A 26698-nucleotide genomic window follows, 5' to 3' on the forward strand; every position below is an offset into this window, starting at 1 on the left:
CGTCCAATAATCTTATAAAATATCACAATGACTAATGAAAAAACGTTGTATTATTTGGATAAGTTTCATATCAACATAGCTTTAGAAAATATTTTACTGTTCTGTAAATTTTCAAATTTTTAATTCACCAATTTATCCAGAAGAGTTTTATATTGTAAAAATCCTTTTTTTTTAATGGGAGCAAATTAAAATGCAATGTTGGATATGTAACCGTTTCTACAGCAATTCTGGGTCCGCCTACTCTCGTACATGTAACAGGTTTGAACCGGACAAAGAGAAAACTTGTTCTTAAAAAAAACTTAACGAATTAAGTGCAACATGAGTGGGCACACGGTTTGTTTTAAAACAATATTGATAGAAACTACAAAAAAATCATGCATTATATAAAATTGGCATAAATCGTTTAATAGTTGTTTCTAAAGCTTAAAAGTTATAGGATGGTTTTAAGTTAGCGTTTAAGGTGCTTTATGAATTATTGATGTATTCGAACATTCTTAATTACTTCTTGAATGTCTAAAGAACGAAATGGATAATCACATATTGCTTGAGTGAATAAATGAGTGTTTGCATGGGTGAGTTAAAGTTAGATCAAATTAATGAGCGACACTCGATATTTTACTTGAGTGATTGTGTGAATGACAAAGCAATTAAGTGAAAGAGTGACATATTGAGTCAGTGAGCTGTTTAGAGAATAACTGTATGACAAGTTTTAATGATTATTGGGAGATCGTGAGATCCGGTCTGGTGTGAGGTAGGTTTCAGAAAAACATTTTCTTTATCGTGCCAACGTTTCGATCTTTATTGAGATCATCTTCAGGGCTCGAGGTGTTTGTTTTCCGTGTAGATGTGTCATTCTTGTGTGTCGTGTTGAGAGTGATGTGTTTTGACTAGTGCTTTTTGGAGTGAACGAACGTGTAAGTGCTTGAATCCCTCAGTGAGTTGAGGGTACTAAATTCAAAGTAAATGAGGTTATTCGACTTTTTGTTTAAGTCAATGTTTGAATGACTGTGAAACTAAGTGAAAGAAAGACTTATTGCAGCATTGGACGAGCTGTTTAGAAAATGACTGATCGAATAATAAGTGGCCGATTGTGTGTCTAAATTGGTAAGTGAGTTTCATGAGCGAATGAATGCGTAAATGAGTGAAAAAGTGTTTATTAATTTAATGCGCGAATGAGCTGTTTAGAGAACACTTAACGACTGAGGTAACAGTCTTATTTAGTGATGTGTACGTATTTGAATTGGTGAGTGTGTTCCAAGGGTGAATGACTGAACGAGTAACTTCTTAAATGAATGCGTGAGATGTTTAGAGATTGTATGACAGCGTGAACAAATGTGTGAGTTGATGAATGAACCAATTACTAAGCGAATGAGCGATACTTTGGTTGAGTAAAAAAGAGAATGAATAAGTGATTTATTGCGTGAGTGTCTGAATTGGTGAGTGAGCTGTTTAGAGAGTACTGAGGTAACTGTCTTATTTAGTGATGCGTACGTATTTGAATGGTGAGTGTGTTCCAGGGGTGAATGACCGAGTGAGGGACTTCTTAAGTGAATGCGTGAGATGTTTAGAGATTGTATGACAGCGTGAACAAATGTGTGAGTTGATGAATGAACCAATTACTAAGCGAATGAGCGTTACTTTGGTTGAGTAAAAAGAGAATGAATAAGTGATTTATTGCGAGAGTGTCTGAATTGGTGAGTGAGCTGTTTAGAGAGTACTGAATGACTGAGGTAACTGTCTTATTTAGTGATGCGTACGTATTTGAATTGGTGAGTGTGTTCCAAGGGTGAATGACCGAATGAGTGACTTCTTAAGTGAATGCGTGAGATGTTTAGAGATTGTATGACAGCGTGAACGAATGTGTCAGTTGATGAGTGAATCAATTACGAAGCGCATGAGCGTTACTTTGTTTGAGTAAAAAGAAGAATGAATAAGTGGTTTATTGCGTGAGTGCCTGAATTGGTGAGTTTAGAGAATGCGAATGTGTGAGTGAATGAGATTTTGACTGCATGACCGAGTGACTTATTTTGTGAGTGTCTGAATGAGCTGATTAGTAAATGACTAATCGAGTACTTGCAAAGAAAATTTGTTCACGAAAAAATCAGTAAATATGATATTAACTATCGGATTTAACGTTTTTGTTGTGGGTTCTGTCAAGATAACATTTTTTTTAAAATTCCACATTAATCAATATTCAAAGAAGAAGCCATACATTACATCAATTCCGCGCAACTCTTAGGTTCTTCTGATTGTAAAATATATGCTCTTACGAAGTAAAGACGTTGTTCGGATTTTCTCCAGGCAGAAAACAAAGGGACACAGCTCTTGCGTAAGGTTTATCACGTCCGTGTAGGGTCAAAAGAATGCCGAATCCGATCGCTCTGTTGTTCCAATTGGAGCACTTTCACTTCAACCTCGCTTTATAAATAAAATAATACAAGTCTGTCTCACCCGTTCTCAATTGAGATCGTTGAAATTTTTCATTATTGCAGAAGATACATTTTCGCGGATGCACAAATACATCTAAAAGATCTAGCAGGGAAATCTGCGGACCGGTCATGTCTATCCTTGAGCCGCCCACCCTGAAAAGGGTCGCCCACCGATCTCCCACGTGTCCCATATGGTCCTCTGACAGCTGGTGGTCGCCTTTTTAAAAGGACATAAGCCTTACTCGACGCAACGTCACGAACAAGAGAAAGAAAAGGATACAGCAAGTGGAAATCGATATAAATCAAAGTTTACAAGGCAAATTCCCATTATCCCGAACAAAATCGTTATCAAACCCATAGAAATATACAGTACATATATTCCTAGGAGGACATTATTACACACCGGTACGATTTTTATCAAGTATTCGCAATTTATTACACATATATTTACACAATGCTTGATAAATTTTCTCTTTTACAAAAACCGCAACCCCTTTTTATAAAGGCACTATATTTCATTTACTTTTTATGTATAGTTCAAAGGGCAATATATTTATATAATAAGGACAAGGTGTTCATTGACGTGTCGTATTTTTTCGACGAGAAAGGGAAAGGATACGAAAACGGGCTGACAAGATTCCCTGGGCGAAAGCGGAAGTGGTCGGTCCTTCGTACGCAATATCCCGGCAACCGGTCCTGCCAAATAAGGACATCCACGGCGCCAAGACCATATGTCTGTCTTTAATTAATTTTACAAGGTAAAATTCAAACAAATATATTTAAAAAAATAAGAATGTTCAAACACATAAATAAAAATATCAGGAAATTATGCAAAATACGCAATGATTTACGACTAAAGACACAAGTCAGGTCGTCGTTTTGCCAATTCAGTCGATTGATTCAATAACTGAAGGAAAGATCCTGCCAATCATTTATTCCATCTGTCAGACATTCTTTTCAACTGGGTGAGAAGAAATGATTAAATACCCTGTCGATCAACCTGTAAGTCATTCTTGGTAAAGTGAGTGTATGGTGAGTAACACAGTCTGTAACTATTTTAATTAAGTGAGTGCATAAACCGGTTAATGAGCTTGCTGGTCAGCATTCATTCGATATTTGAGTTGAGATGGTGAATAAGCGCGAAAAATCAGCCTGTCGATCAAGCACGTAAACAGTATTGGAGTTGGGTTTATGGATAATATAAGTAAATAAGTATGTCAATCAGTTATTCATTCAGTATATGACTTGAGAAAGTGGATAAGTGTACGAACGAGCCTGTCGATCAATCGTTAATTCGGTACTTAAATTGAAAAAGTCGATAAGTAAACGAATAAGATTGTAAATCAGTCGTTCATTCGGTGTATGAGTTGAAAAATTGGATAAGTGAACAAATCAGTCTATCTATCAGTTTTCCATGTTTTTACATATTTTGTGTATATTCTCAAATATCTACGATTAGGTTCAGGACAAAAAAAATTAATATATCGACGTAAAAGAGTATAAACAATATTTTCAATTTCCCAAACTTCGACGATACTTGGGTATAAAAGTTTAGTCAATTTTATTTTTCTAATGTTACTGTCTCCGATTTATTCCTTAGAAGTTTATTTTCTTCAATTCCCTAGTTTTCTATTTTCCACGTTTTTATATATTTCGTTGTGTATCTTGTTAAATATCTACGATTAGGTTTTTTGTTAAATATCTACGATTAGGTTTTTTGTTAAATATCTACGATTAGGTTCTTTAAAAAAAAAAATTTACTTTATCTACGTAATAGAGTATAAACAAAACGTCAATTTTCCAAACTTAGACAATATTTTTTGTATAAATCCACGGTTAGGTTCAATTCTAAAAATTTATAAAACGACGTAAAAGAGTAAAAACAATATTTCCAATTTCCCAAACTTCGACGATACTTGGGTATAAATCTACGATTAGGTAGTCAATTTTTATGTTTTTGTCCTATTAAGGTTTAAAGTTTTTATCTTCCATGTTTTTACATATTTTGTTGTGTATCATGTCAGATACCTACGATTAGNCAGTTGTTTATTCTAGTAGTTAACTTGGAATTTAAATTGCAAAAGTAGATAAATGAGTCTACTCTACTACTTTTTCTGCTTATCAAAGAATTATTCATTCGGTGGTTGAGTTGGAAAAGTGGATAAGTGAGCGACTGAGTTTATCAATCAGGCGTTCAATCGGTGTTTAAATTGAAAAGTGCATAAGTAAGCGAATGAGTCTGTAAATCAGTCGTTCATTCGGCATTTAAATTGAAAAAATAACTGAGTGAATGAGCTTGTCAATGTTTCATTCATTTTGTATATAAGTTGAAAAACCTACAATTATATAAATAACGTTAAATTTTGTTTCAATATTTATATTTAATTAAAATTAAAATTAGGATATAAGGTGATATTATTATTGCATTTGTTCTAGCTTTCTAAATACGGATCTTGTTTTGTTTTAGCATTATTTTTATTATGTTTTATTTATTAATATTCAAATATTTGTTTTATTATGTATGTATATTTGTATATTATATGTATTTTCTGCATGTCTATGTAAAAATAAAAAAAATAAAAATGGATAAGTAAGTGAATTTCACTAAGTCATTATTTTGAGTTGAGTGAACAAATGACTGAGTAACGAGTCATTATTTGATGGAGTTAGTGGGTAAGTGAGCAAATGAACCTGTCAATCAGTCATTTATACATTATCTGAGATTGATAAGTAACTGAATCCGTTAATCGCATATTTAAGTTAATTTAGTAGTTAATTAAATGAAAGAACGATTCTGTCACTCTTTATGAAGAAACGCGTCTGATATTCTATAACAGCGATGCAAATTATAATAAATAGTCATCACAATCCATGAAAAATGTCATAATTTATTAATTGTATCGCATGAGCTTTTCAATCTGTCAGTCAATTGGCCTGTGTGTAGAGTATGTAGATAAGTGCGTGAGTTACAATCCAGTAAGTCAAGGGTGTGATAAGCTCTACGTGATCTGAACCGCTTGAAACAACTGTTCTGCAATAGGTGAAGGTTAGAATGTATAACACGAATAATAAGCCGTCAAACAAATGTTGAACAATGGTTCTTGAACTTTGTAAAAGTCTTGGAACAATGCGCCGATTATCTCGGCTTGTAACCAATTCAGACCAAGTTTTCAAGAAGTTCATTTTGACAGGATTTTTTTTAGATGGCTTACCGAAACTGTTCGTTAGGGTGACTAGAAGAAATTAGCGAGTCTAGGCGGATTTTTTGCCGTTGCGTCAGAGCCAAGCCCCCGCGGTTATCTCATTGTTCCAGCAGGGACACGCCTCAGGCGTCATCCTGGGTCTTAAAAAGACTCCTCTGCATTTGTTTACCCTTTTAAGATAAACAATATGAAATATGTTAAAACTTTTATTGATTAATCATGGATTAAGGGAGTTTATTTGGCTTTATAATCCTAAAATAAAAAAAAATGTTATCTACAACTCGGTGATTTTAAGTTTGCGCGTTGCTGAAATTTTCTAGGCGGAGGATGTGGCCAAGGATCGCGTGCGAAGGGCGGGAGGATTTGAGCCGTCCGATCCTCAGGAACCGGTTCGGGCGTCGTCCTCCTCTTTTCCTCCGTCGTGCTCCTACCTCAAAAAAATACCAGTTTCCAACCGCTTCTCATTCATAAAGTCGCCGTGGGCAAGTCCTCCCGGAGCCCTGCCTTGTTCCCGCTTCGGCCTTGCCAAATCAAAAATCGGCCCATGACAGCCAGGAACGACGGAACCATCGGAAATGCCCCATAATGGCAGGACAATGAACGGTTTTATTACATAAAACAAAAGAACCGCCGATGCATTTCATAAGTGACGCCGGCCGTCAAAAATTATTTCCATTGTTTGCCTAGTTATCCCTCTGCCTCTTTATATGTAATCGCTGAACATCACTTTAAACAGTTTGACGTGTAAAGTTTCCTCCTACTCTTCTGAAAGCATGAAAAGTTTAACAACGTTTGTGAATAATTAAAAAAAATCTCTAATATTGAACGGTGTTGGTACAACAATACCGGAATGCAAACGTGAAATCAGAAGAAACAGGAAATTCAAAAATTCAAATCTTGTTTGTAACTTGTAATGCGAATCAGTTCGTACGACATGCCCATTTACAATAAATAACATTAAACGGAATGTGAGTGAGAAGTAAAAATTCTTACAAATTCATTGAGAAAGAGAGAAAGAGAGTGAGAGAGAGAGAGAGAGAGTGAGAGAGAACGGAGTGAATCAGTGGGTTAGAGAAAGGGAAAGAAGAAAGAAATAAAAAGGCGTGAATGAGTGAGAAATAGATAGAGAAAAGAAAAACTAGAGAGATGAAAAAGGGAGTAAATGAGTGAGAGTGGGAGAGAGAGAGGGGAAAGAGAGAGAGGGAGCGAGAGAGAGAGAGAGAGAGAGAGAGAGAGAGATTGGGAGATAAAACGGAGTGAATGAGAGGGTTAGAGAGAGGGGAAGAAGAAAGATAGAGATAAAAAGCGTGAATGAGTGAGAAATAAAGATAGAGAAAATAAAAACAAGAGTGATGAAAAGGGAGTAAATGAGTGAGAAAAAAAGAGAAACAGAGAGAGGGGAGAGAGAGAGAGAATGGGAGATAAAACGGAGTGAATGAGTGTATTAGAAACAGGGGGAAGGAGAAAGAGAGAGATAAAAGGGAGTGAATGAGTGAGAAATAAAGATAGAAAAAGAAGAAAGTGAGAGATGGGAGAGAGAGAGAGAGAGAGATAGAGAGGGTGTTAAAACGGACAGAATGAGTGGGTTATAGAGAGAGGGGGAGAGAGAGAGAGAGAGAGAGAGAGAGAGAGAGAGAGAGAAATTGAGAGAGCGAGGAGGAAGGAGAAAGAGAAATATAAAAGGGAGTGAATGTGTGAGAAATAAAGATAGAAAAAAGAAAAAAGAGAGCGATATTTAGTTGTATTTAGTATTGCCCAATTTGGTCGTATAGTGACCATTCTTACATTCAACGACATACGTACAGAGAGGCGAAAGAAAAGAGAGAGAGAGAGAAAGAGAGAGAGAGAGAGAGAGAGAGAGAGAGAGAGAGAGAAAACGGAGTGAATCAGTGAAAAGCAAAGAAAGTGAGTGGGGAAAGAGAAAAACAGGAAGTGAGAAAGAGACTGCGGGGAAAAAAAAGAATTAGAAAAAATTCATAGTCATTCTTTGAGAACAACAGGTAGATAAATAAGTAGATATTTTAAGGAAGAAAACTTTGTTGCCCACGTCCATCAATGATCTCCACCCAACCTCACGCCCAAAAAGAAAGGACCCCATTAATTAATTCCATGAACGCAAGGACGTGCCTATACAAGTGATATTTAAAAAGTGAAACGAGACCGTTGCAAAATTTTCCAACTCGTCTCGCTTTATTTTTTTTTCTTGCTGGCCTAATCCCTGAGAGGAAAAGAGGAACGGTGTCCAATTAACAGTCCGATACTCGTTTATGCGTCATTTTAAATTACAGCACCGCCGGCAGGAATTGGCCGCGACATTCCTTCACAATTGGACGGTGAAAGAAAGTGGATAATGTGAAGAATGGATTGAGGGGAGGGGAACATAATGTCCAGCTGCCTAGTATCGAGGCACGATAATCTTGGAGTATTTTTTTTTTAAATTTTTGTTTCCAGTGTGAAACTGGCTCTTTCACTTTTACACAAGTGCAATTAAGGATTAGAAAATTAATTATTTTTCTTAACTCTTACTGAGATCTTTTTCAAGTAAAGAAAGTGAAATCGCTTACAAAAAATTAATATTAGATTTTTTTTTAAATAAAGAAAAATGCTCGTCTTACTTTTTTGTTAAATAGTTCATTCGTTCACTTTACTCAAGATCACCCTGGTGAAAAATGGTCAAAGTATATTGGATGAAACGTTGAACAGTGTAGGACTTAATACCTCACCGTGCAAAACCTCTTGCATTAGCATTTAGTTTTAATTCTGGTATTCATATCGTGATTAATATTAATAGATATTGATTGAACTTCTCGATTTTCTAGTCGCAAAGTCTGCCAGGTCCGCTTGTATTCGCTGTTTAGCTATCTCATTGGTCATCCTTTTTTGAGAATAATTTTCCTTTCGAAAAATTTCCGTTTTCCGATCCGTGCGTCTTGAGAACAGCCGTTCGATTTAAGAAGGTAAACAAGTGGAAACTCCCGTTTCTGTTTCATCCGATTCGGCATGGAGCCGGTGTCCGGAATCAAGGGAGGCGTCGAACTGTGGATAATGGGCACGGTTCGGCGGAATGCAAATCGCCCTTTTATGCTGTACCGTTTGGCTTAGTGCAAACAGTTCAAAGTGGAATTGCAGTGAAGATGAAAAAAGAGAGGGAGAGAGAGAGTGAGAGACCGGTAACGGGTGGAAACGGTCCCAGCTCGTTCTACCGTGGAGCCGCCGGCATTTACTAGAGCTGAAAGATTCCTTATGCCTTCACATCCTCAGCCTCTCACCGGGGGCCGATGAGGTCGATAACGGGAAGCCTTCTCGGGCTGCCTCATCTACTTCCTTGATGAGCCCCAACCGGTAAAATAAAGTAAAAAAATAAATATAGAGTCAGAAACCGAAGTCATTTGAAAAACCAGAACGTCCGTTCACAGGAATTAAGAGTTAATAGAAACAAAACGAAATTATTAAACATCCTCAATCAATATATATATTAATAAAATATGTCCTAATACGGAAAAATGAGGAGTAAGTGTGCAAAAATTTCCCTGGATCCTTTCATTTTAATCGAAACAATAAAACGATTAAAATAGAAGGGTCAAGGTGAACTGTTGAACACACATTCCTCATTTTTTTGTATTAGGGCATATTTTTACGAAAGTATGGAGAGAGAGAGAGAGAGAAAGAGAGAGAGGGGAGAGAGAAAAGGAAAGAGGGAGAAGGAGAGAGAGAGAGAGGAAGGGAGGAAAAGAGAGAGAGAGAGAGAGAGAGAGAGGGAGAGGGGGAGGAAGAGAGAGAGAGAGAGATAGGGAGGGAGGAAAAGAGAGAGAGGGAGGGAGGAAAAGAGAGAGAGAGAGAGAAAAAGAGAGCGAGAGAGATAGGGAGAGAGGAAGGGAGAGAGGGAATGAATTGTTGTATATAAAAATCTCGCAAATTTAGGTCGCGAACGAGAGACTAAACCTTTCTGCCAGTTAATGTGGAAGTGTATGTGAGAGTGAGAGAGAAAGAAGGAGGGAGAGAAACAGAGTGAGAGAGGGAGAGAGTTGAGGTGGGTAGTGGGTGAACGAGCTGTTCAATAAGTCATTCATTCGGTATTTGAGTTGAAAAAGTGGATGAGTGGAATGAGAAAGAGGGTAAGAGGGAGGAAGAGAGAGAGGGTGAGTGAGAAAAGAGAGAGAGAGGGAAAAAGAGAGCGAGAGAGAAAGGGAGAGAGAAACAGAGAGAGGGGAAAGAAAATGTGCTTCGTAATCAATCATTTTGTATTTGAGTTGAGGGGTGGATTCGTAAGTGAGTTTCTAAGCCTCTAACTTAGTGTTAGTCATTATTTTGAATTGAGTTTTTGAATGACTGACTTACTCTGACATTATTTGATTGGAATGAGTCGATAAGCCAATCAGTTTTTCATTCAGTACTTAAGTAGAAAAAGTGGATGAATGATTCGGTCAAACATTCATTCATTCAGTATTTGAGTTGAGATGTTGGTTGAGTGAGTGAATGAGCTTGTCAATAAGTGATTCATTCAGTACATGAGCAGAAAAATGGATAAATAGGTGAATGATCCGGTCAATCATTCATTCATCCAGTATTTCAATTGAGAGGGTGGATGAGTGAGTGAATGAGCTTGTCAATAAGTTTAAGTGTGTGAATGAGCGATCATACAATATGTAAGTATTTTATAAATTTGTACCCAATTATTTGGGAATTAAGCGTATGATTGTGTACACGTCATTTTTTGATTGGAGTGAGTAGATAAGTGAGCAAATGAACCTGTTAATTAGTCATTAATTGATTGAGAGGATGGATAAGTGAGAAAAAGAAAGTGCTAAGAAATTTTGGAATAGTCAATTGTCTGCAGTTAAATTCCTGCCCATATCGGTTTAGCTTATTCCATGATCATTCTATCCAAGTGCAACGTAAATATGGTGGAATTCGAAAGCTTTTGAATTAGGCAAAAGCCTCTCCGTGCTTATAACCCTAACTCAACAGTGTCACGGATTGGATAAAATTATTTGGAAATTATTGATTCTTTGGTTGAACAATCTTAAATCGACTGACCAATTGTTCAAAATGATTATAATTACTACTTGAAAACTTTATATTTAATAGAGATAACTTAGAAGTGAAACTGTGTGATATTAAAAATCACCTTTGTTGCAATAGCATTAAGAATTAATTTTTTAGTAAAAATGAGGTTATAAATATATAGATATTTTCTACGATTAATAAACTGTATGAATATATTACGTTTTAATCGTTGTAGAAAAATTATATATAATATTTTAAAAATAAATATAAATTTAATTCCAGATATTTTACTGCCAACCGTTTTCAAAATCAAAACTGACAATTTTTTTAAATACTGAAGCTATATATATTGTATTAAAATAATTAGTTTGGACAGACGTGTAGGTTTCTATGGTGTCAGTTATTCGAGGTAGATGGTTTAAACTCATCATCGTGATGAAATAGTGAAATCGCCATGTTTTCAATCCTGTTCCGCAATAAAATCCCGTGCGTCTCGGGTTCCCGGTTGGAAAAACGGTACCTCGCCGGTGAAAATGAATCAGCGCTTTTTCCCTCGATGACTGCGATGGAAAAGCTCTTTTGCCACCGTCGCCTTGGAAGGACCGGGTACGTTTCCAAACTCCGCTCCGTTCACAATGCAAATTGGCAGTTTGCTCAAGACGATTGGCCAACCGAGAACAAACGAAAAAGAACAACAACAAGCGGTTCTTAATTGTGGTTTAATTCAAATTGTGAAATACCCCTCGGGAATCCTTAAACGGTTCGTGATTAGCGAAAAACATAGAGATAAAAAGCCTAATTGGTGATATCTGGACGCAGGAAATGCCACGTTGTTGAGCCAACTGACATGTCTCAAAACAAAACTGCATTTGCGTCGATTTATATAAACAAAAACTGATTTTCTTAAATTTAAAATTGTTTTAATGGAAAAGAACCACCAATGAAAGAAGAGATATCCATCCTCCCAAGCGATAACGTCTAATTATCTAAAATCCATAGGTGTGATGAATTTTCAAGTGGTCCTAATATATATGATATATATATATGGTATACAGATATATACAGATTTATGACTTAATTTGGAACTTTGGGCTATAACGAAAACGTATAATTGGCGTCTAACACATGAAAATTTGGCAGAAATGTAAGGAATTAGTGTCTTCTTGCCTCTCCCTGCTTATATCCCCGTCATCGCGCTGCATATATACAGATTATTTTTAGTTTGTGTTGGTTTAAAGGAAAAGAATTACCAATGAAAGAAGAGATTATTTATTTATTATCCTCTTAAGGGTTGTAGTAACGTCTAATTTTCTAAAATCCAGAAGCGTGAAAAATTTTTAAGTGGCACAGGTATTCTACACTCAAAATGGAACCAAAAAGTCTAACTATGGTCCGAATCTCCGCAGTTTCGGAGTTATTCCACTTTTTCTGTTATTTTAACATTTCACTACCTTGCTTCAAATAAACAATGATAACTCCAAAACTAAAAGGTTTTGAAAAGATCTGTTGATACCATTGAAAACTACGTTAAATTTTCAATAAGATATGATCAATACTAAACCAGTAAACTTTCGTGAAATAACGTTTGAGTAGCCAGAACTTTGAAAAAAAAATTTTTTTTCAAAGTTGATAAATTTACTAAGGTGATTCTAAACTACTATTTCCAAACCTATAGACCAGCAAATTTCAGAAGACGTACTGCATTTAATATCCTTTTTAGTAGTTTAAAAAAGCTTTTTTAATTACTTTTTTCAAAGATGAAGAAATTGATGAAGGAAAGGAAAAAACTCGTGGTTGAAGGATTGGTAAGGTGGAACGATTAATAATACTAAAAAATAAAAAACGAAATTTTTAATGGAATTGATACATTTTTTTAAAACCTTCCGCAATGTATTTTCGACTCGCTGCCATCGCATTAAACCCGCAAAACCCGTATATAAGATGTATAGCAGAGTATTCTTCATTGGTAAAAGTAGCCATAGTATTAGCAAAATATCACATAGATAACTAAAAACGTTTTGAATCTTAAATCTCTTTTATTCCGGTAAACGGACGGTATGAAGAAGCCTAGACAGTCCACCAACTAAGCCTCTCATCATTCCGCGGGCCAATCGGAGGCTTAAGATAAAGAGAACTTGAAGAACTTGAGAAATAAAGAGAATTGAATTTTAATAAGAATTTTTAATTGACTAATTTTGAATAAGAAAATAAAATAAATTCCGCTTCGGCGTAAACATACCGCCCACCAAATTTGATAAAACTTCATTGTGGAAAGAAAAATGAACAAAGAGATAATACTACTTGTGGCTTCTAACGTTAAACGAGAGAAAAAAGTTACTTGCGATTAAGAAAATAATATAAAAGAAAACAATTATTCACAAAGACTATGTAGGGTGTGTGTGGTTTACTTAAAGATGGATAGCCAAGAGTGAACGAATAAACAGTTTGAAGAGACCTCCTTTTGTTAGTACAGTAACCACTCGAGTTACGTCGTCATCGCCAGTATGGAGGAGGCTTTGGACGCGACCTATCGGCCACGACAGTGGGGAGGTGTTGATTTCCTTCACAAAACGACGTCACCTACCCGAATTTAGATTGTGGGCTTCTCCACTTATTAGGTTGCATCAAGGAATTCATGTACTGTTGCGACCATAATTACCAAATGTTTGGCTCAATTGATTCACCCTATGTCACTGGCGTGAGAGGTGATATCCGTCGGTGCCATGCTTTCGGCAACTGCTAAGAGAGGCCTTCCAACAAGGAAATGTCCCGGTGATAGATAGTCTGAATAATCATCAGCATCCGGAAGAGAGCATAAGGGACTACTATTGAGGAGAGCCTCAATTTTTATGAACAGAGACGAATACTTCTCAAAAGCAAGTGAGGATTCCCCAATAACAGAATACAGTAATTTTTATGTCGATTTTATAATAGACTCCCAAAGTCCACCAAAGTTAGGGGCATAAGAAGGGTTGAAGTGCCATTCAATACCCTTGGACGTCGCTCTAACTATATATTTGTATTTAGAGAGATTTATTTATGAGTTCGAAGCTTGCGGCAATTTGATCAAAAACAGCACATAATTGGCGTTTGAGACATTAAGAGTTGGCAGAAATTTAAAGAGTCAGCGGCCCCTCTCTCTGCTGTAAGGAATTGTCTTGCCTCTCCCTGCTTATAACCCTGCCATGGCTAATCGATAAATATGTAGAATAATTGTTGTGTTTGGAGCTCACGGCAAAAGCACATCAACAGATCACATAATTGGCATTTCGGCACAGAATTATTTTCTGAGATAATAAGAGCTAGCAGAAATGTAAGGACTCACCGCCTCGCCTCTCCCTGCTTATAACTCTTATGTCGCAGTAGATATATAAGGATTTATTTCTGAATTTGAAGCTTGCAGCAATAACAAAAAATCATAATAGGCGTCTAAGATGTAAAAAATTGTTAGAAATTTAAGAAATGAGTGTCGCGCCTCTCCCTGCTTATATCCCTATCGTCTTGCCAGATATTCAGATTGGTTAGGGGTTGGGTTAGGTGAAGTTAGGGGATGGGCTCGGAGCTGAGAAAATATGTGAGTGAATTTCATTTATTTGTCTGCCTTCAAATAATTATATGTATTATCTAATTTGTTTATATGAATTTGTTTTTATAATAAAGGAAATTTTTTATACTGTAACTTACTCCTTGCTGGGATAGAATTTTAATGATTAAAAAAAATTATATATAAAAAAATACTAAAAACAAAGCTTTGCTATTTAAATCTGATAATCCGGCGCATTTCAAAATTTCGAACACGTTTTACACCGTTGGCTAATTTTCCAAAAAAAAATATCATTTATATTCCAGGCACAGGAGTGTAAAGAAAAAACAAAAAAATATTCGAATTTAATATAATCCGGGGATAAAATGTCAACTGCGTTGTGAAATTTTCTCTCTCGGGCTTTTGATTTTATCCTACTGCACCTATTTCAACCGTTTATCATGATTAATGCCCATGATTATGATTTCCCTCCGGCTGGATTCCAGAGAGTCATTTCCGCAGTCGATACTTTCTCCTGATCGAATTTTCCTCTTTTAGAATGATTTTTCGAATAGCAAGTAGAAAGTCGTCGCATTATTGTCGGATTAAACTTTAGAATGCCTAGGTCTGATATAGACTTAATTTATAACCAGGTTGTTAGAAACTTTCAAAAGAGAATATGTTTGAAGAATCTCGAATTTGTTTTAAATATAGTTAACCTAGTATAAACTTCTGTTGCAGTTTAACATCGTATTCAACGGCTTAATATAATTTTTGGAATTTTATAATATATATTTTATTTTTAATTAATAATGAAACATCTCAGCGTTTCACCTCTCCCTGCTTATAACTCTGACTCTGCCCCTCCCAATACGATATTTTCTATCGTCACTGCATTTCGTACTCAATCGTATATTTATTGCTTTCATTACTGGAAAACTGAAAAAGAATTGCGACTAATACGTGAAAAGTAAAAATGTAAGGAATTTGACTCTCCCTGCGTATACCCTTGACCTCGCGTCAAATATACACACAGTAATAATTCCAAGTTTGGAGGTTGCGGCGAGAACGAAAAAAATCACATAATTGACGTCTAACGCAGACAGAGTTGAAATTTAAGGAATCAACGCCTCGCCTCTCCCTGCTTATAACCCTGACATCACGCCAGGTATATATACAGATTTCTTTCAGAGTTTGGGGCTTGCGATAATAACATAATTAGCGTTCCGGCAAATAATTTGCGTCGGATTTGTGAGTCTTGGCAGAAAAGTCAGCATTTAGCGGCGCGCCTCTCCCTGCTTATAACCCTAATGTCAAGCCATCTGACTACGGACTTTATTATTGTTAATAAGAATAAAATGCTTTCTCAAATTAGATAAATAATGTTGTAAATTATGGTTTATGTTGTGTGCCTGTTATCCTACTTTTCATAAGATTTTAAAAGTTTTGTTTACTGTTTTTAAAAACGGATTGTATTTACGATTTTAATTCCTCTACAGTAAGATTCATAAATGTTTTCTAAAGTCAGAATAAACTTTCTTTAAGGGTTATGTTTCAAGGTGAAGATATTATACGTCTTTCTCGCTGAGTATCATTTTGAATAATTTATCATTTTCCTTCTTTTTTTTATGTAACGCAATTTCATTATTTTTTCTCTCAAACCGCGCTTAGATCATTATATTTTATTACATCCGTGCGGTTTTGTCACGGGATGGGATCCTTCTGCATCAGGGAGAGGACAGGCCTTGAAGAGCTGGGCACGGTCGATGCTCATAGGCCGTCGAGAGAAAAACAAACAAAATCCCGTCCGTTCTCACTTTCTAAAAAAGCCCCCCCCCCCAAGCCGAGCTTGAGCCGGTGCTTGGGACAAAAGTAAAAATCGTACCACTGAGTTGCGTCATACGAGCACTATTTACCAAGTGAGAAAGAACGGTGGGAAAAAGTGAAAATTCCTCCCAATTAACATCACGTACGCTCCGGGACAGAAACTTTCACTCTTGGAATATATAAATATATAAATTAGAAAAAAGAAGAACATGCATTTTTCTTTTGCCTTAAATCTAATTTTAAACAAGACCCGAAGCATATTTCATAAATGAAATGATTTACCTTATGTGTCAGCTTACATATCGCTCATTTTTCACGGGCTTCCTGAAAAATAAATGTCACCATAAATAACTTTCAACAAAAAACTGTGCGTTTCTTAATTATAACAAATAAACATAATTAGCGTCTGAGACAGTAAGAGTTGACTAAAATTTAAGAAGTCAGCGCCCCGCCTCTCCATGCTGATAACCCTGACTTCACGCCAGATATACAAATGCACTATTAATTCTAAGTTTGGAGCTTGCGACATTAGGTCATTAAGGAAAAGATAATATAATTGGCGTCTGACATAGGCAAAGATGACAGAAATGTAAAGAATCAGTGCCACACATCTCCCTGCTTATAACCCTGACGTCTAGGCATATCCCTATTTAGATTAATTTCTGAGTTGCGACAATTAAAAAATAAAACTAAATGACAAATCATATAACTACCGTCTGACAAAGGCAGGCTTGGGAAAAATTTAAAGAATCAGCGTTTCGCCTCCCCCCACTTATAACCCTGACTTTGCAATATAAATATACAGAACTATTTCTGAGTTTTGAGCTTGCGAAATTAACATGACAAACACCAGATCACATAATTGATGTGTAAGACAAGTAAAGTTGGCAGAAATGCAAGAAGTCAGCGCCTCGCCCTGCTTACAACCCTGACGTGTCATAACAAATAAATATAATTGGCGTAAACAATAATAATGAAAGGCTACATTAACAATTCTTCATTTAAGGCAAATTTTTAAATATAAAAATAATCAAATATCAATTAAAACGTTTATTTTCTCTCTCTCTCTCTCTCTCTCTCTCTCTCTCTCCACAATCTGAATGGCCGATCCTATCAAAATTTTACTTTCAGTAAAAATAAGCTCCAGAATCGAATTGTACAATACAAATATGGGATTATTATTTAAAATAACAAAGTTAGTGACATTTCCCAGCTGTCAGATGAAAAAGTTATGTTAAATCTGTTACCACCTTACGATTACTAGCGAAAATTAACTTGGGGTTTGAATAAAACCGTTTTTTAATGGGTGGATTATAGAAGTTGATAAACCCTGTATAATTAGAAAGTTAAAATACTTATAATAAATAATATGATGTAATAAAACAAACTTATAATAAAATACTTATAATAAATACAAGAATTAAACGTCCTCCGTACCCATCTACCACCCAACCTTTTCATTTTCTATTCTGATCTAACTATATATTTACTGATTTCACTTCCTATACATTTACATACCAAAGTGTCTACCAATCAAGCATAATACTTAGAACCTTCACTTCCTTCATACTCACCAACCAACTAACTTTATAAAATAAATTCTTATGTCTTTTCAGTTAAATATTTGACTCTGTACATATCCATCAACCAAATAACTTAATTTTTCAGCTTCCTTCCATTCCTTTAGATTTCATCATATACTGTGGTATGTACTTTACTCCCTAATACGTACCACAAAACAAGGTAATTTCGTAACTTCATAACGTTATACCAGATAGCCTTACTTCTTAGAAACGACCTAATTATGCACGTAAGACCTTCATTTCATACATACCCACCAAACGTCTTAATCTTCTCATTTTGTATGTAGGAACTTCACTTTATACACACTTACAAGCTTGAGTATCTACCAATCAATTAATTAATAATTCTTAGGAACATCACTTCTTACACGCCCACCTACTAACCAACTAATCAAGAATCTTAACTCCCTAACTTAATACTTAGGAATCTCAATTTCATACCAACATACTGTAACTCTCTAATTTTATATATAGGAACTTCACTTTGTACAAACTTACAGGCCTATATATATATCTACCAACCAATTACCTAATACTTAGAAACTTCACTTCTTACTATCGAACTAATTAAACGTCTTAACTCCAAAACTTAATTATTAGGAACTTCACTTCTTACTAACGAAATAAGTAAACGTCTTAACTCCCTTACTTAATTATTAGGAACTTCGCTTCTTACTAACGAAATAAGTAAACGTCTTAACTCCCTTACTTAATTATTAGGAACTTCACTTCTTACTAACGAACTAATTAAACGTCTTAACTACCTTCCTTAATACTTAGGAACTTCGCTTCTTACTAACGAACTAATTAAACGTCTTAACTCCCTTACATAATACTTAAGAACTTCGCTTCTTACAAACGAACTAATTAAACGTCTTAACTCCCTTACTTAATACTTAGGAACTTCTCTGACTCCACATTTACCAACAAAATACTACCAATCAACTACTTAATACTTGGAAACTACACTTACATACCAACATATCTCAACTTTCTGATTTTATATCTAGGAACTTCACTTTGTACACATGTACAAGCCTATATATATCTACCAATCAATTGCCTTCATTTCTTACTAACGAAATAGGTAAACGTCTTAATAATCCCAACTTAATACTTAGGAAATTGTCTGACTACACATTTACCAACAAAAGACCATCAATCAAATACTTACCCCTTAGAAACTTCACTTTCTAACATACCAACATTCCTTAATTTTCAAACTTTATATTAGAAAATTCACATCCTACACATTTACAAACCAAAGTTCTACCAATCATTTGGCATAATACTTAGGAACTTTACTTCTTACATATCACCTACTAACCAATTAATCAAACGGTTTAACTCCCTAACGTAATACTTAGGAACTTCTTTGATTAAACACTTCCCAACAAATACTCTACCGATCAACTGCTTAACACCTAGGAACTTTACTTCTTACATTTCACCTACTAACCAATTAATCAAACGGTTTAACTCCCTAACGTAATACTTAGGAACTTCTTTGATTACACACTTCCCAACAAATACTCTACCGATCAACTGCTTAACACCTAGGAACTTCACTTACATATCAACATACCTTGCCTTTCTTATTTTATATCTATTGTAGGAACTTCACTTTGTACACACAAACAAGCCTAAGTATCTGCCAATCAATTACTTAATACTTAGGAACTTCACTACTTACATACCACCTACCAACCTACTAATCAAACGTCTTTACTCCCTAAGGAACTTCTCTGACCATACTTACCAACAAAAGACTACCAATCAGCTACTTAACACATAGGAACTTCACTTCCTACATACAAGCAAACCTAACTTTCTAACTTTATTTTAAAAAATTCACATCCTACACATTCACCATAAACCAAAGTTCTACCAGTCAATTAGCATAACACTTAGAAACTTCACTTTCTACAAACATTCCTTCACATTACTACAAATTTAGTATCTTCGCTTCGTACATACTTACCAAACAATTGAACTCATATTTTTTTCAGCTACGAACCAAGAATCTTCTTGACTATTTAATGTACTAAGAAAATTCACTTGCTATATCCAAATTTTTACAGTACAATTTCAATTTTTAACTTCGTTAACATACTGTACGTGTAGACTCCTAATTATTAACTAGTATTGTACCTTAGTTACATCAAATCCAAGGACGCACTGAAATCGTATTGTAGAATTATGAAATTATTTAAATTGCTGATGTTTAGAATGCTGGTAGTAGTAGTAGTTCATTAGAGTTAGGGCAAATTTGAGGTTTAATTATTTTCTGCTAATGACCACGAAAAGTGGACATGTTCTCAACGCCATGAGAGGAAGTGGCAAATTTGAAAAGATTACATGTCATTTATGAAATCGACACGAGATCCGCTTGTAGAGCGGTCTTCCTTGGCGTGATTGACCCTCAAAAAGAAGCATTTTTCCCTTCTTCCTTTCTAATTAACCCCTGGGAGACGGAAGAACGGCAAAACCGTGCGTGATCTGCTCCTTGAACTCTTTTCGGCTTCCCATTGACATCGGGGGAACGGGCGAAATACAAGTCACGAGCGGCCACCCCGCCCGGGCCGACTCGGCAGATCTTTCTCAATTACGTTTCCCAACCCGGCCCCGGTTGAAATATTAACGATTCTGGCCTCCCTGGACCGGGGGCCGTTGTAAAGGTCTACTCTTTGTCTACGGTTTCGTGCTAGAATTCCGTTAACTTAATTCACGACTCGCATTGCCTCAAATCCGCCCTTCCTTTGGAAGCATTCGTCTTTTAAAGAGGTTTTATGGCATTCTCCTTATAATGGGTCTTATTCCATCTAGTCCGGATAGATAAAAGCAATATGCACCTTTACATTCTAACTCGAAGCACAGTCCTGACTTAACGAAACGAAAGCAGTTAACAATACAAAAATTATCTTCCGAATTACCATCTTACATCCCTTCTTAAGAATAAGAAAAAGAAAATCTGGCAAAAAGAGGGAAAATTCGAACATAGGTTGAGATGGGAAGATGATGTCCGAGGGGATCGAAGCCATGATAGCTCAAGTGGTAAGAACAGCGGTGTATTGAGCCAAAAGGTCGTGGGTTCGAATCCCGCTCGTGACACTTATTTTTCATCTCAACTATAAACCATAGATAAAAAGTATAATAGGGAGGTCTACTGCACCTGGACTTGAATAGTCTTTTGTGCTCTCTTGTTATTTATAACTCACTGGCCAACTTCAGGTTATTAATCAGCCTCCATAGCTTTGCCATCGGCTCCTTAGTGTAGGATCATGCTTGTGGTTTTTCTTGTCCTAGTTGCAAGAACCTACACCTACATAGACTCTTAGAAATATAGAATGTGTTCTGCGGTCTCCTCCTCATCCTGGCAGTATCTGTCTGTACACCCATCCGATGCTTGTGCCTTCTTAAGTGGCAGTGCCCTGACAGGAGTCCAACCACAATCCTGGTTCGGTTGCGGTTGCCTTCCAGTAGTTGTTTTGTATATTTTGCGGATGGTCCTTCTATGAATCTCTTTGCGTACATCATATCTGTGATACTACCAGGTTTTGAACTCATTAAGGGTTTTAAAATATATTTTCTTTTGTGGCAAGATGCTAAGCCACAGTAGGGTTTAGGACCCAGAAAGTCCGTGTTGGACCCCTTTTTGCGCAACATGTCAACCTGTCTGCATGGATAGGCCATGTAAATAAACAATGGAAACTGAGGGAGGAGATACAGGCAGATGCCATATTAGGCATGCCAATCGATGCCACTATTCCAAAATACAATTGTACTAAATAGTACAAAGTACTGATACCAGAACGAGAGGAATGAGCCAAAGGAACCGCTAAAGGCAAACACCTACTGGTATACTAACGGCTTCAACAAGGGCACGGGAGCTGGAGTCTTCGGGATGAACCCAAAGACAAAAATGACAGTAAACCTAGGTAAATATGCTACAGTTTTCCAGTGAGAAATCATAGCGATTGAACACTGTTTCAGGAAAATAAAAAAGGCTAGGAATACATTCCCGGAAGAGAGCCATCTTCTCTGACAGTCAAGTGAAAGGTGAAGGCGAAGATTGTTTGGAACTGCCCTTACGGAAGTCAGTGACACTAATGACCTGACCTCGGCATGGGTCCCTGGGCACTCGGCAGAGGCAACGAAAAGTTTATTTTGTTGGCCAAGAGACTCTCTGAGTCCTAAACATCTTGCCACAAAAGAGGATACTCCTTAAAATGGAGCCTTACTAAGACGAAAACCTGGTGGAACAATACCACAGGTATGGCACGCGAAGAGATTCATAGAAGGACCATCCGCAAAACTTACAAAAGAATACAAAAGGAAGGAAACCGCAACCGAACCAGCATTCTGGTTGGACTCCTGACAGGGCGCTGCCACTTAAGAAGTCACATACACCAGATAGGAGTACAGACAGAAGAAACACTGTGCAGATACTGCCAGGAAGAGGAGGAGACCGCAGAACACATTTTATGTTTCTGTGAAGGTCTATGTAGGTGCAGGTTCTTGCAACTAGGACAAGAAAAACCACAAGCAAGATCCTACACCTAGGAACCGCGGGGAAAGCTGTGGAGGCTGGTTAATAGCCTGAAGTTGGCCAGTGAGTTATAAAAAACAGGGGGGCACAATAAATATGCAGGTCGAGGTGCAGAAGTCCTTGTGGCTGCCTCTTTTATCTTTATCCCTAGGAACTCCCTCACAACCAACTAATATAACTCCCTAATTTTAAACTCAAGAACTTCACTGTCTACATATCCACATACCGACCAACCTAACCTCTTAACTTTCTAACTTTATATTAGGAAATTCACATCCTACACATGTACAAACCAAAGTTCTACCAATCAATTAGCTTAATACTTAGGAACTTCACTGCCTCAACACTCACAACCAAGTTAACTTTTTAGGTAGATAGTAAACTGCACACGAAGAAACATCACTTCCTTCATACCAACCTTTCAACAAACAATTAAACTTCCTACACACTTACAAACTTACAAACATAAGTATCTCCCAATCAATTAATAAAATCTTAGGAACTTCCTACACGCTCACAACCCACTAATTTAACGCCTTAATACCCTAACTTTAAACTTAGGAACTTCACTGTCTACATATCCACATACCGACCAACTTAACCTCTTAACTTCCTAACTTTATATTAGGAAATTCACATCCTACGCATGTACAAAGCAAAGTTCTACCAATCAATTAGCGTAATACTTAGGAACTTAACACATACCTACCAAACAACGAACTTATCTTCTTAACTTTGTATCTGTATACTTAGAAATTTCACTTCTTACATGTTTACCAACCAAATAACCTAATACGTCGTGTGCACTTAGATACTTGACCTACGTACCCTCAAACCAACAGCCCTAAACACTTCCTGTGCGTCTTCAAACCAACGAACCCAACTTCGTAATTTCTTATCTTTATACTTCACTTACTACATACGAATCACCCAAGCAATTAACTGTATATTTAGAAACTTTCTGCACATTAAAACCTAAGTATATAACGAACTTATCTTCTTAACTTCTTACCTTTATACTTACTTTATGCATACCCACCAAACAATTAACTTCTGAACTTTCGCACTATGTAGTCAGGCACTTCACTTTCTATGTGCCATCAACTTAAATACTTATCTTCCTATCTTTATACTTAGAAAATACCCGAATACTTCTTGAATTTATCACTTTATTCTCAGGTACTTGAGTGTCTGCATATTACCAACCACCTAACCCTGACTTCTTAACTTTCTACATACCCACCAACCAACGAATCTATCTGACCAACTTATTTTCTTTACTTTTTCATTCTACATTTTGAAAATTATAGAATCTACGTAAAAAGTAAACAAACCAAGCATATTACCAACGTACCAGCTTGCCTAAAAATTTAAAAATTATACACTTAAGATGTATTAGGCGATTTGATTTCACCTAGGTGCTAAATGTTTGAAAAACGTATTTTCTTTGTACTATATAATAGAAATCGAATTAAGAGAGTTTTTTGCTTTTGAAAAACAAATTTTTAATACCGTTTTATCTTTTGATATATATTTTTTTTTTATATTGAAAGATGGACTGATTTTTGTGAATGGCAGAGTTTATGAGGGTATTTCATGCGTATAAAACCGGTAATTTGCAGTTATTGCCCTCTTGGGGTATCATTAAAAGTTAAAAAAATAATGGGCCGTTTAATCTGTCAATCTGGAGTGTATGGCAGCCTCGGATTATAACAATCCACGGCGAGGCGCGATAATTTTTACAAGAGGAAACCGGTCCGACGCCGCTCAGCGAATACGGACGGACCAGAAATGTTCTTTCTCGGCTCGCGGAGTAATTTAATAAATTATCCAGTTCTTTTTTTTATAAACAACTTTTTGCCTAAACCCGACTATGCTTGAGAGCCCCTGGAACACACCTGTTCCTCGCACCGTAGCTCTACTTTCCAAGGCTGGCTGATCTGAGAACAATGGAACCGATGGAGCGTAGAAACTTAATAGAAAAGAACAAGAAACAAAGAAGGAAAACATTCACACCTAATATTTCATGACACAAGCCACTTATTACCGTCGATATTGGCTACACTATTAATTTAAAAAATAAAAAGGAAAGTCGGTTCAGACTATTTTAGAAAGCCAATAAGGGTTGAAAGTTTTTTAAAAATTCGACAATGGACAAGTCAACTCTTTCTGTACGTTTATCCATGGAATCTGAGAGAATCTTTCTAAGACATTCACGAGGTTCCCTTCGACCTGTCCCTGACAGAAGGAGAGTTGAAAGGCAAAATGAAACAAAAGGAACGGACGAAAGAATCGAAGGTTCTGGAAAAATTACAGTCTTATTTTTAAATTGCTCATAGGGCTGGTGATTGCCAGTCCTTGCTTGCAGTTTGCAGCAGCAACTGGATAAAATTGTTCAAATAATGAACATAATGTTTAGCTTACAGAAACAATTATGTATCTTTCAAGGATAATTTTTATGAGAACCGATCGGGGGAAAAAATGGAAACAAGTCTTTCGGAAAATACTGGCTCGAAGTCTTGATGTTTCTTCAAACAAATAACGATCCGAACCGCGCAAACAAAAGATCTTTTGTACGTTTTGTCGTTTTTCTTGTCAGGATTTGACAGCAGAAAGGAATCGGCGGCTAAGCCGAATCCTGGATTCTTTCAGGAACGGAACGCCCGATGGAGCTCATTGTGTATGCGTTGGCGGGTAAGATGAAAACGCCCAAAACGGAGGAGGAATTTGTACTTTTGAGCGATTTGTCACCGATTTGTCTTCGTCCTTTGAAGCGCCGCCGGACCGAAAGTCGAGAGATGGAAAAAGAAAGTTTTCCTCATTTCCCTCGGCCTTCCCGGAGATAAAGCCGTGTCGGTCTGCCCCCTTATTCCCATCTTTTCCTTACAGGATGTCTTTCTCATTTTCCCATGGGTCCGTAATTCGTTTGTATCATGAAAAAATACTTGAAATACAACATAGAAAACAAATTTCCACTTAAAAACATCCCTCAGTGGCTCGTACAACAACAATGAGAAAAATACGAAAATTTAATAAAACCTAATAAAAGTTGAGTTTTTAGTTGTACAAAATAAAACGAAAAAATGTAATTGAACAAATAAAAAGCGTACAAGACTAACTTTACAAGTTGTAAGCGTACAAGTTAGTAAAGTATTGTTTTTCCCATGTTTAACTGATTGACGCTTTATCATTTTATTGTGTCAGGTACAGGTTTTTTCATTCTCTCTTTGTTTCACTATTTCTGCCTGTGTCTCCCTGTAATTTCTTTTTATCTCTTTCTCTGACTGTCTCTTCGTTTCTCTCACTTTTGTTCTGTCTCTCCCTTTCTTTCTCTGACGTCGCTTTGTTTATTTCCCTCTTTCTTTGCCTCCGTTCATCTCTCTTTTTGTCTGTCTGTCCATCTCTCTCTATCTCTCTCTCTCACTCTCTCTCTCTCTCTCTCTCTCTCTCTTTCTTTCTTTCTGTCTATATTTCTGTCTGTCTGCAGGTCTGTCCGTCTTTCTGTCTGTGTCTCTATAACACTCTCTCTTTACCTGACTGTCTCCTTGTCTCTCACACTCTCTCTCTCTCTCTCTCTCTCTCTCTCTCTCTCTCTCTCTCTCTCTCTCCTCTTTTCACCTCTTTTTCTACCCCCTCTCTATCTATCTCTATCTCTCTATCTACCTGTCTCACTGGCTCTTTACCTCTTTTCCTTTCTTTCTTTTTTGTTTTACCGCGCAGTATTTGGAATAAATGTCATTCTCTCTCTCTCTCTCTCTCTCTCTCTCTCTCTCTCTCTCTCTCTATGTTTCTATCTCTATCTCTCTCTCTGCTTCTGTCTCTTTCTCTTCCCTCTTCTTGCTCTCTCTCCCTCTCTCCCCCTTGCTTTTTCTTGGCACTCATCTCTCAACAAGACCTTAAATTAAAAAGTATAATTAATTACTAACTAAGGAATAATGTAGAACGGAATAAAACATCCTAAGAAGTATGCAGAGCAGAAACGTGAAATGTACATGTATCGCCTCTCCCTGCTTATACCCCCGATTTATCGCCATCATTGAGTTTGTAGATGTTTCGAAAAATTAAGCCTGAATCCTTTACGACCAAATACATCAATTTATATCAAATAAACATTTCAAGATAATAGACATAAAAAATAGAAAAATTGCTATGTTGGATACTTGGAAAAATATTTAATTTTCCTGATAAAGATAGATTAAATAATAATGAACGAGTTGACTCTATATTTAGAATTTTCCTATGACCAGATAATTATTTGTACAATTTGACTCTTTTAAGACATTCGTATATTATGAAATCAGGAAAGAACATAGCTAAAATTAAAACAACCCGCTTAATTTGACCCAGGACTGATGCAACGCTTCTGTATGCGAACAGAAAAAAAAAACCTGGTCGACCAATTTAAAACCCTCGTGGGAAGTGAAAGCGAGTAATTATAAGTCCGTTATTCCGCACAATCGAAAGGGACGTGAACGTCTTGGAGGTAGGCGTGAGGTGCATCTCATCGCGGCCTCGTCGGCCGTAAATGGACATCCAAAGGACACCTCCTTGACCCACCTCCGTTCCCGATTAGCCGT

At 36.5% G+C, this 26698-nt stretch overlaps 1 protein-coding gene across 3 annotated transcripts in view; it reads right to left on the minus strand.

The window, feature by feature from the left end:
* The window catches only part of LOC106671162, a 49506-nt gene that overhangs the window by 10037 nt on the left and 12771 nt on the right, over positions 1–26698 (minus strand). Inside the window, exon 2 of one of the 3 annotated variants that reach the window (XM_014402043.2) lies at positions 16272–16313. The gene's annotated coding sequence lies outside the window, so the exon portion shown is untranslated. Of the gene's footprint in view, positions 1–2270; positions 2422–2451; positions 2554–16271; positions 16314–26698 lie in introns of those variants that run through there. The other 2 variants (XM_014402044.2, XM_014402045.2) reach the window with 2 other exon arrangements.

The sequence above is a fragment of the Cimex lectularius genome, unplaced genomic scaffold, assembly GCF_000648675.2.
Source record: "Cimex lectularius strain Harlan isolate CLEC.00 unplaced genomic scaffold, Clec_2.1 scaffold39, whole genome shotgun sequence".
In the NCBI taxonomy this organism is placed as follows: Eukaryota; Metazoa; Arthropoda; class Insecta; order Hemiptera; family Cimicidae; genus Cimex; species Cimex lectularius.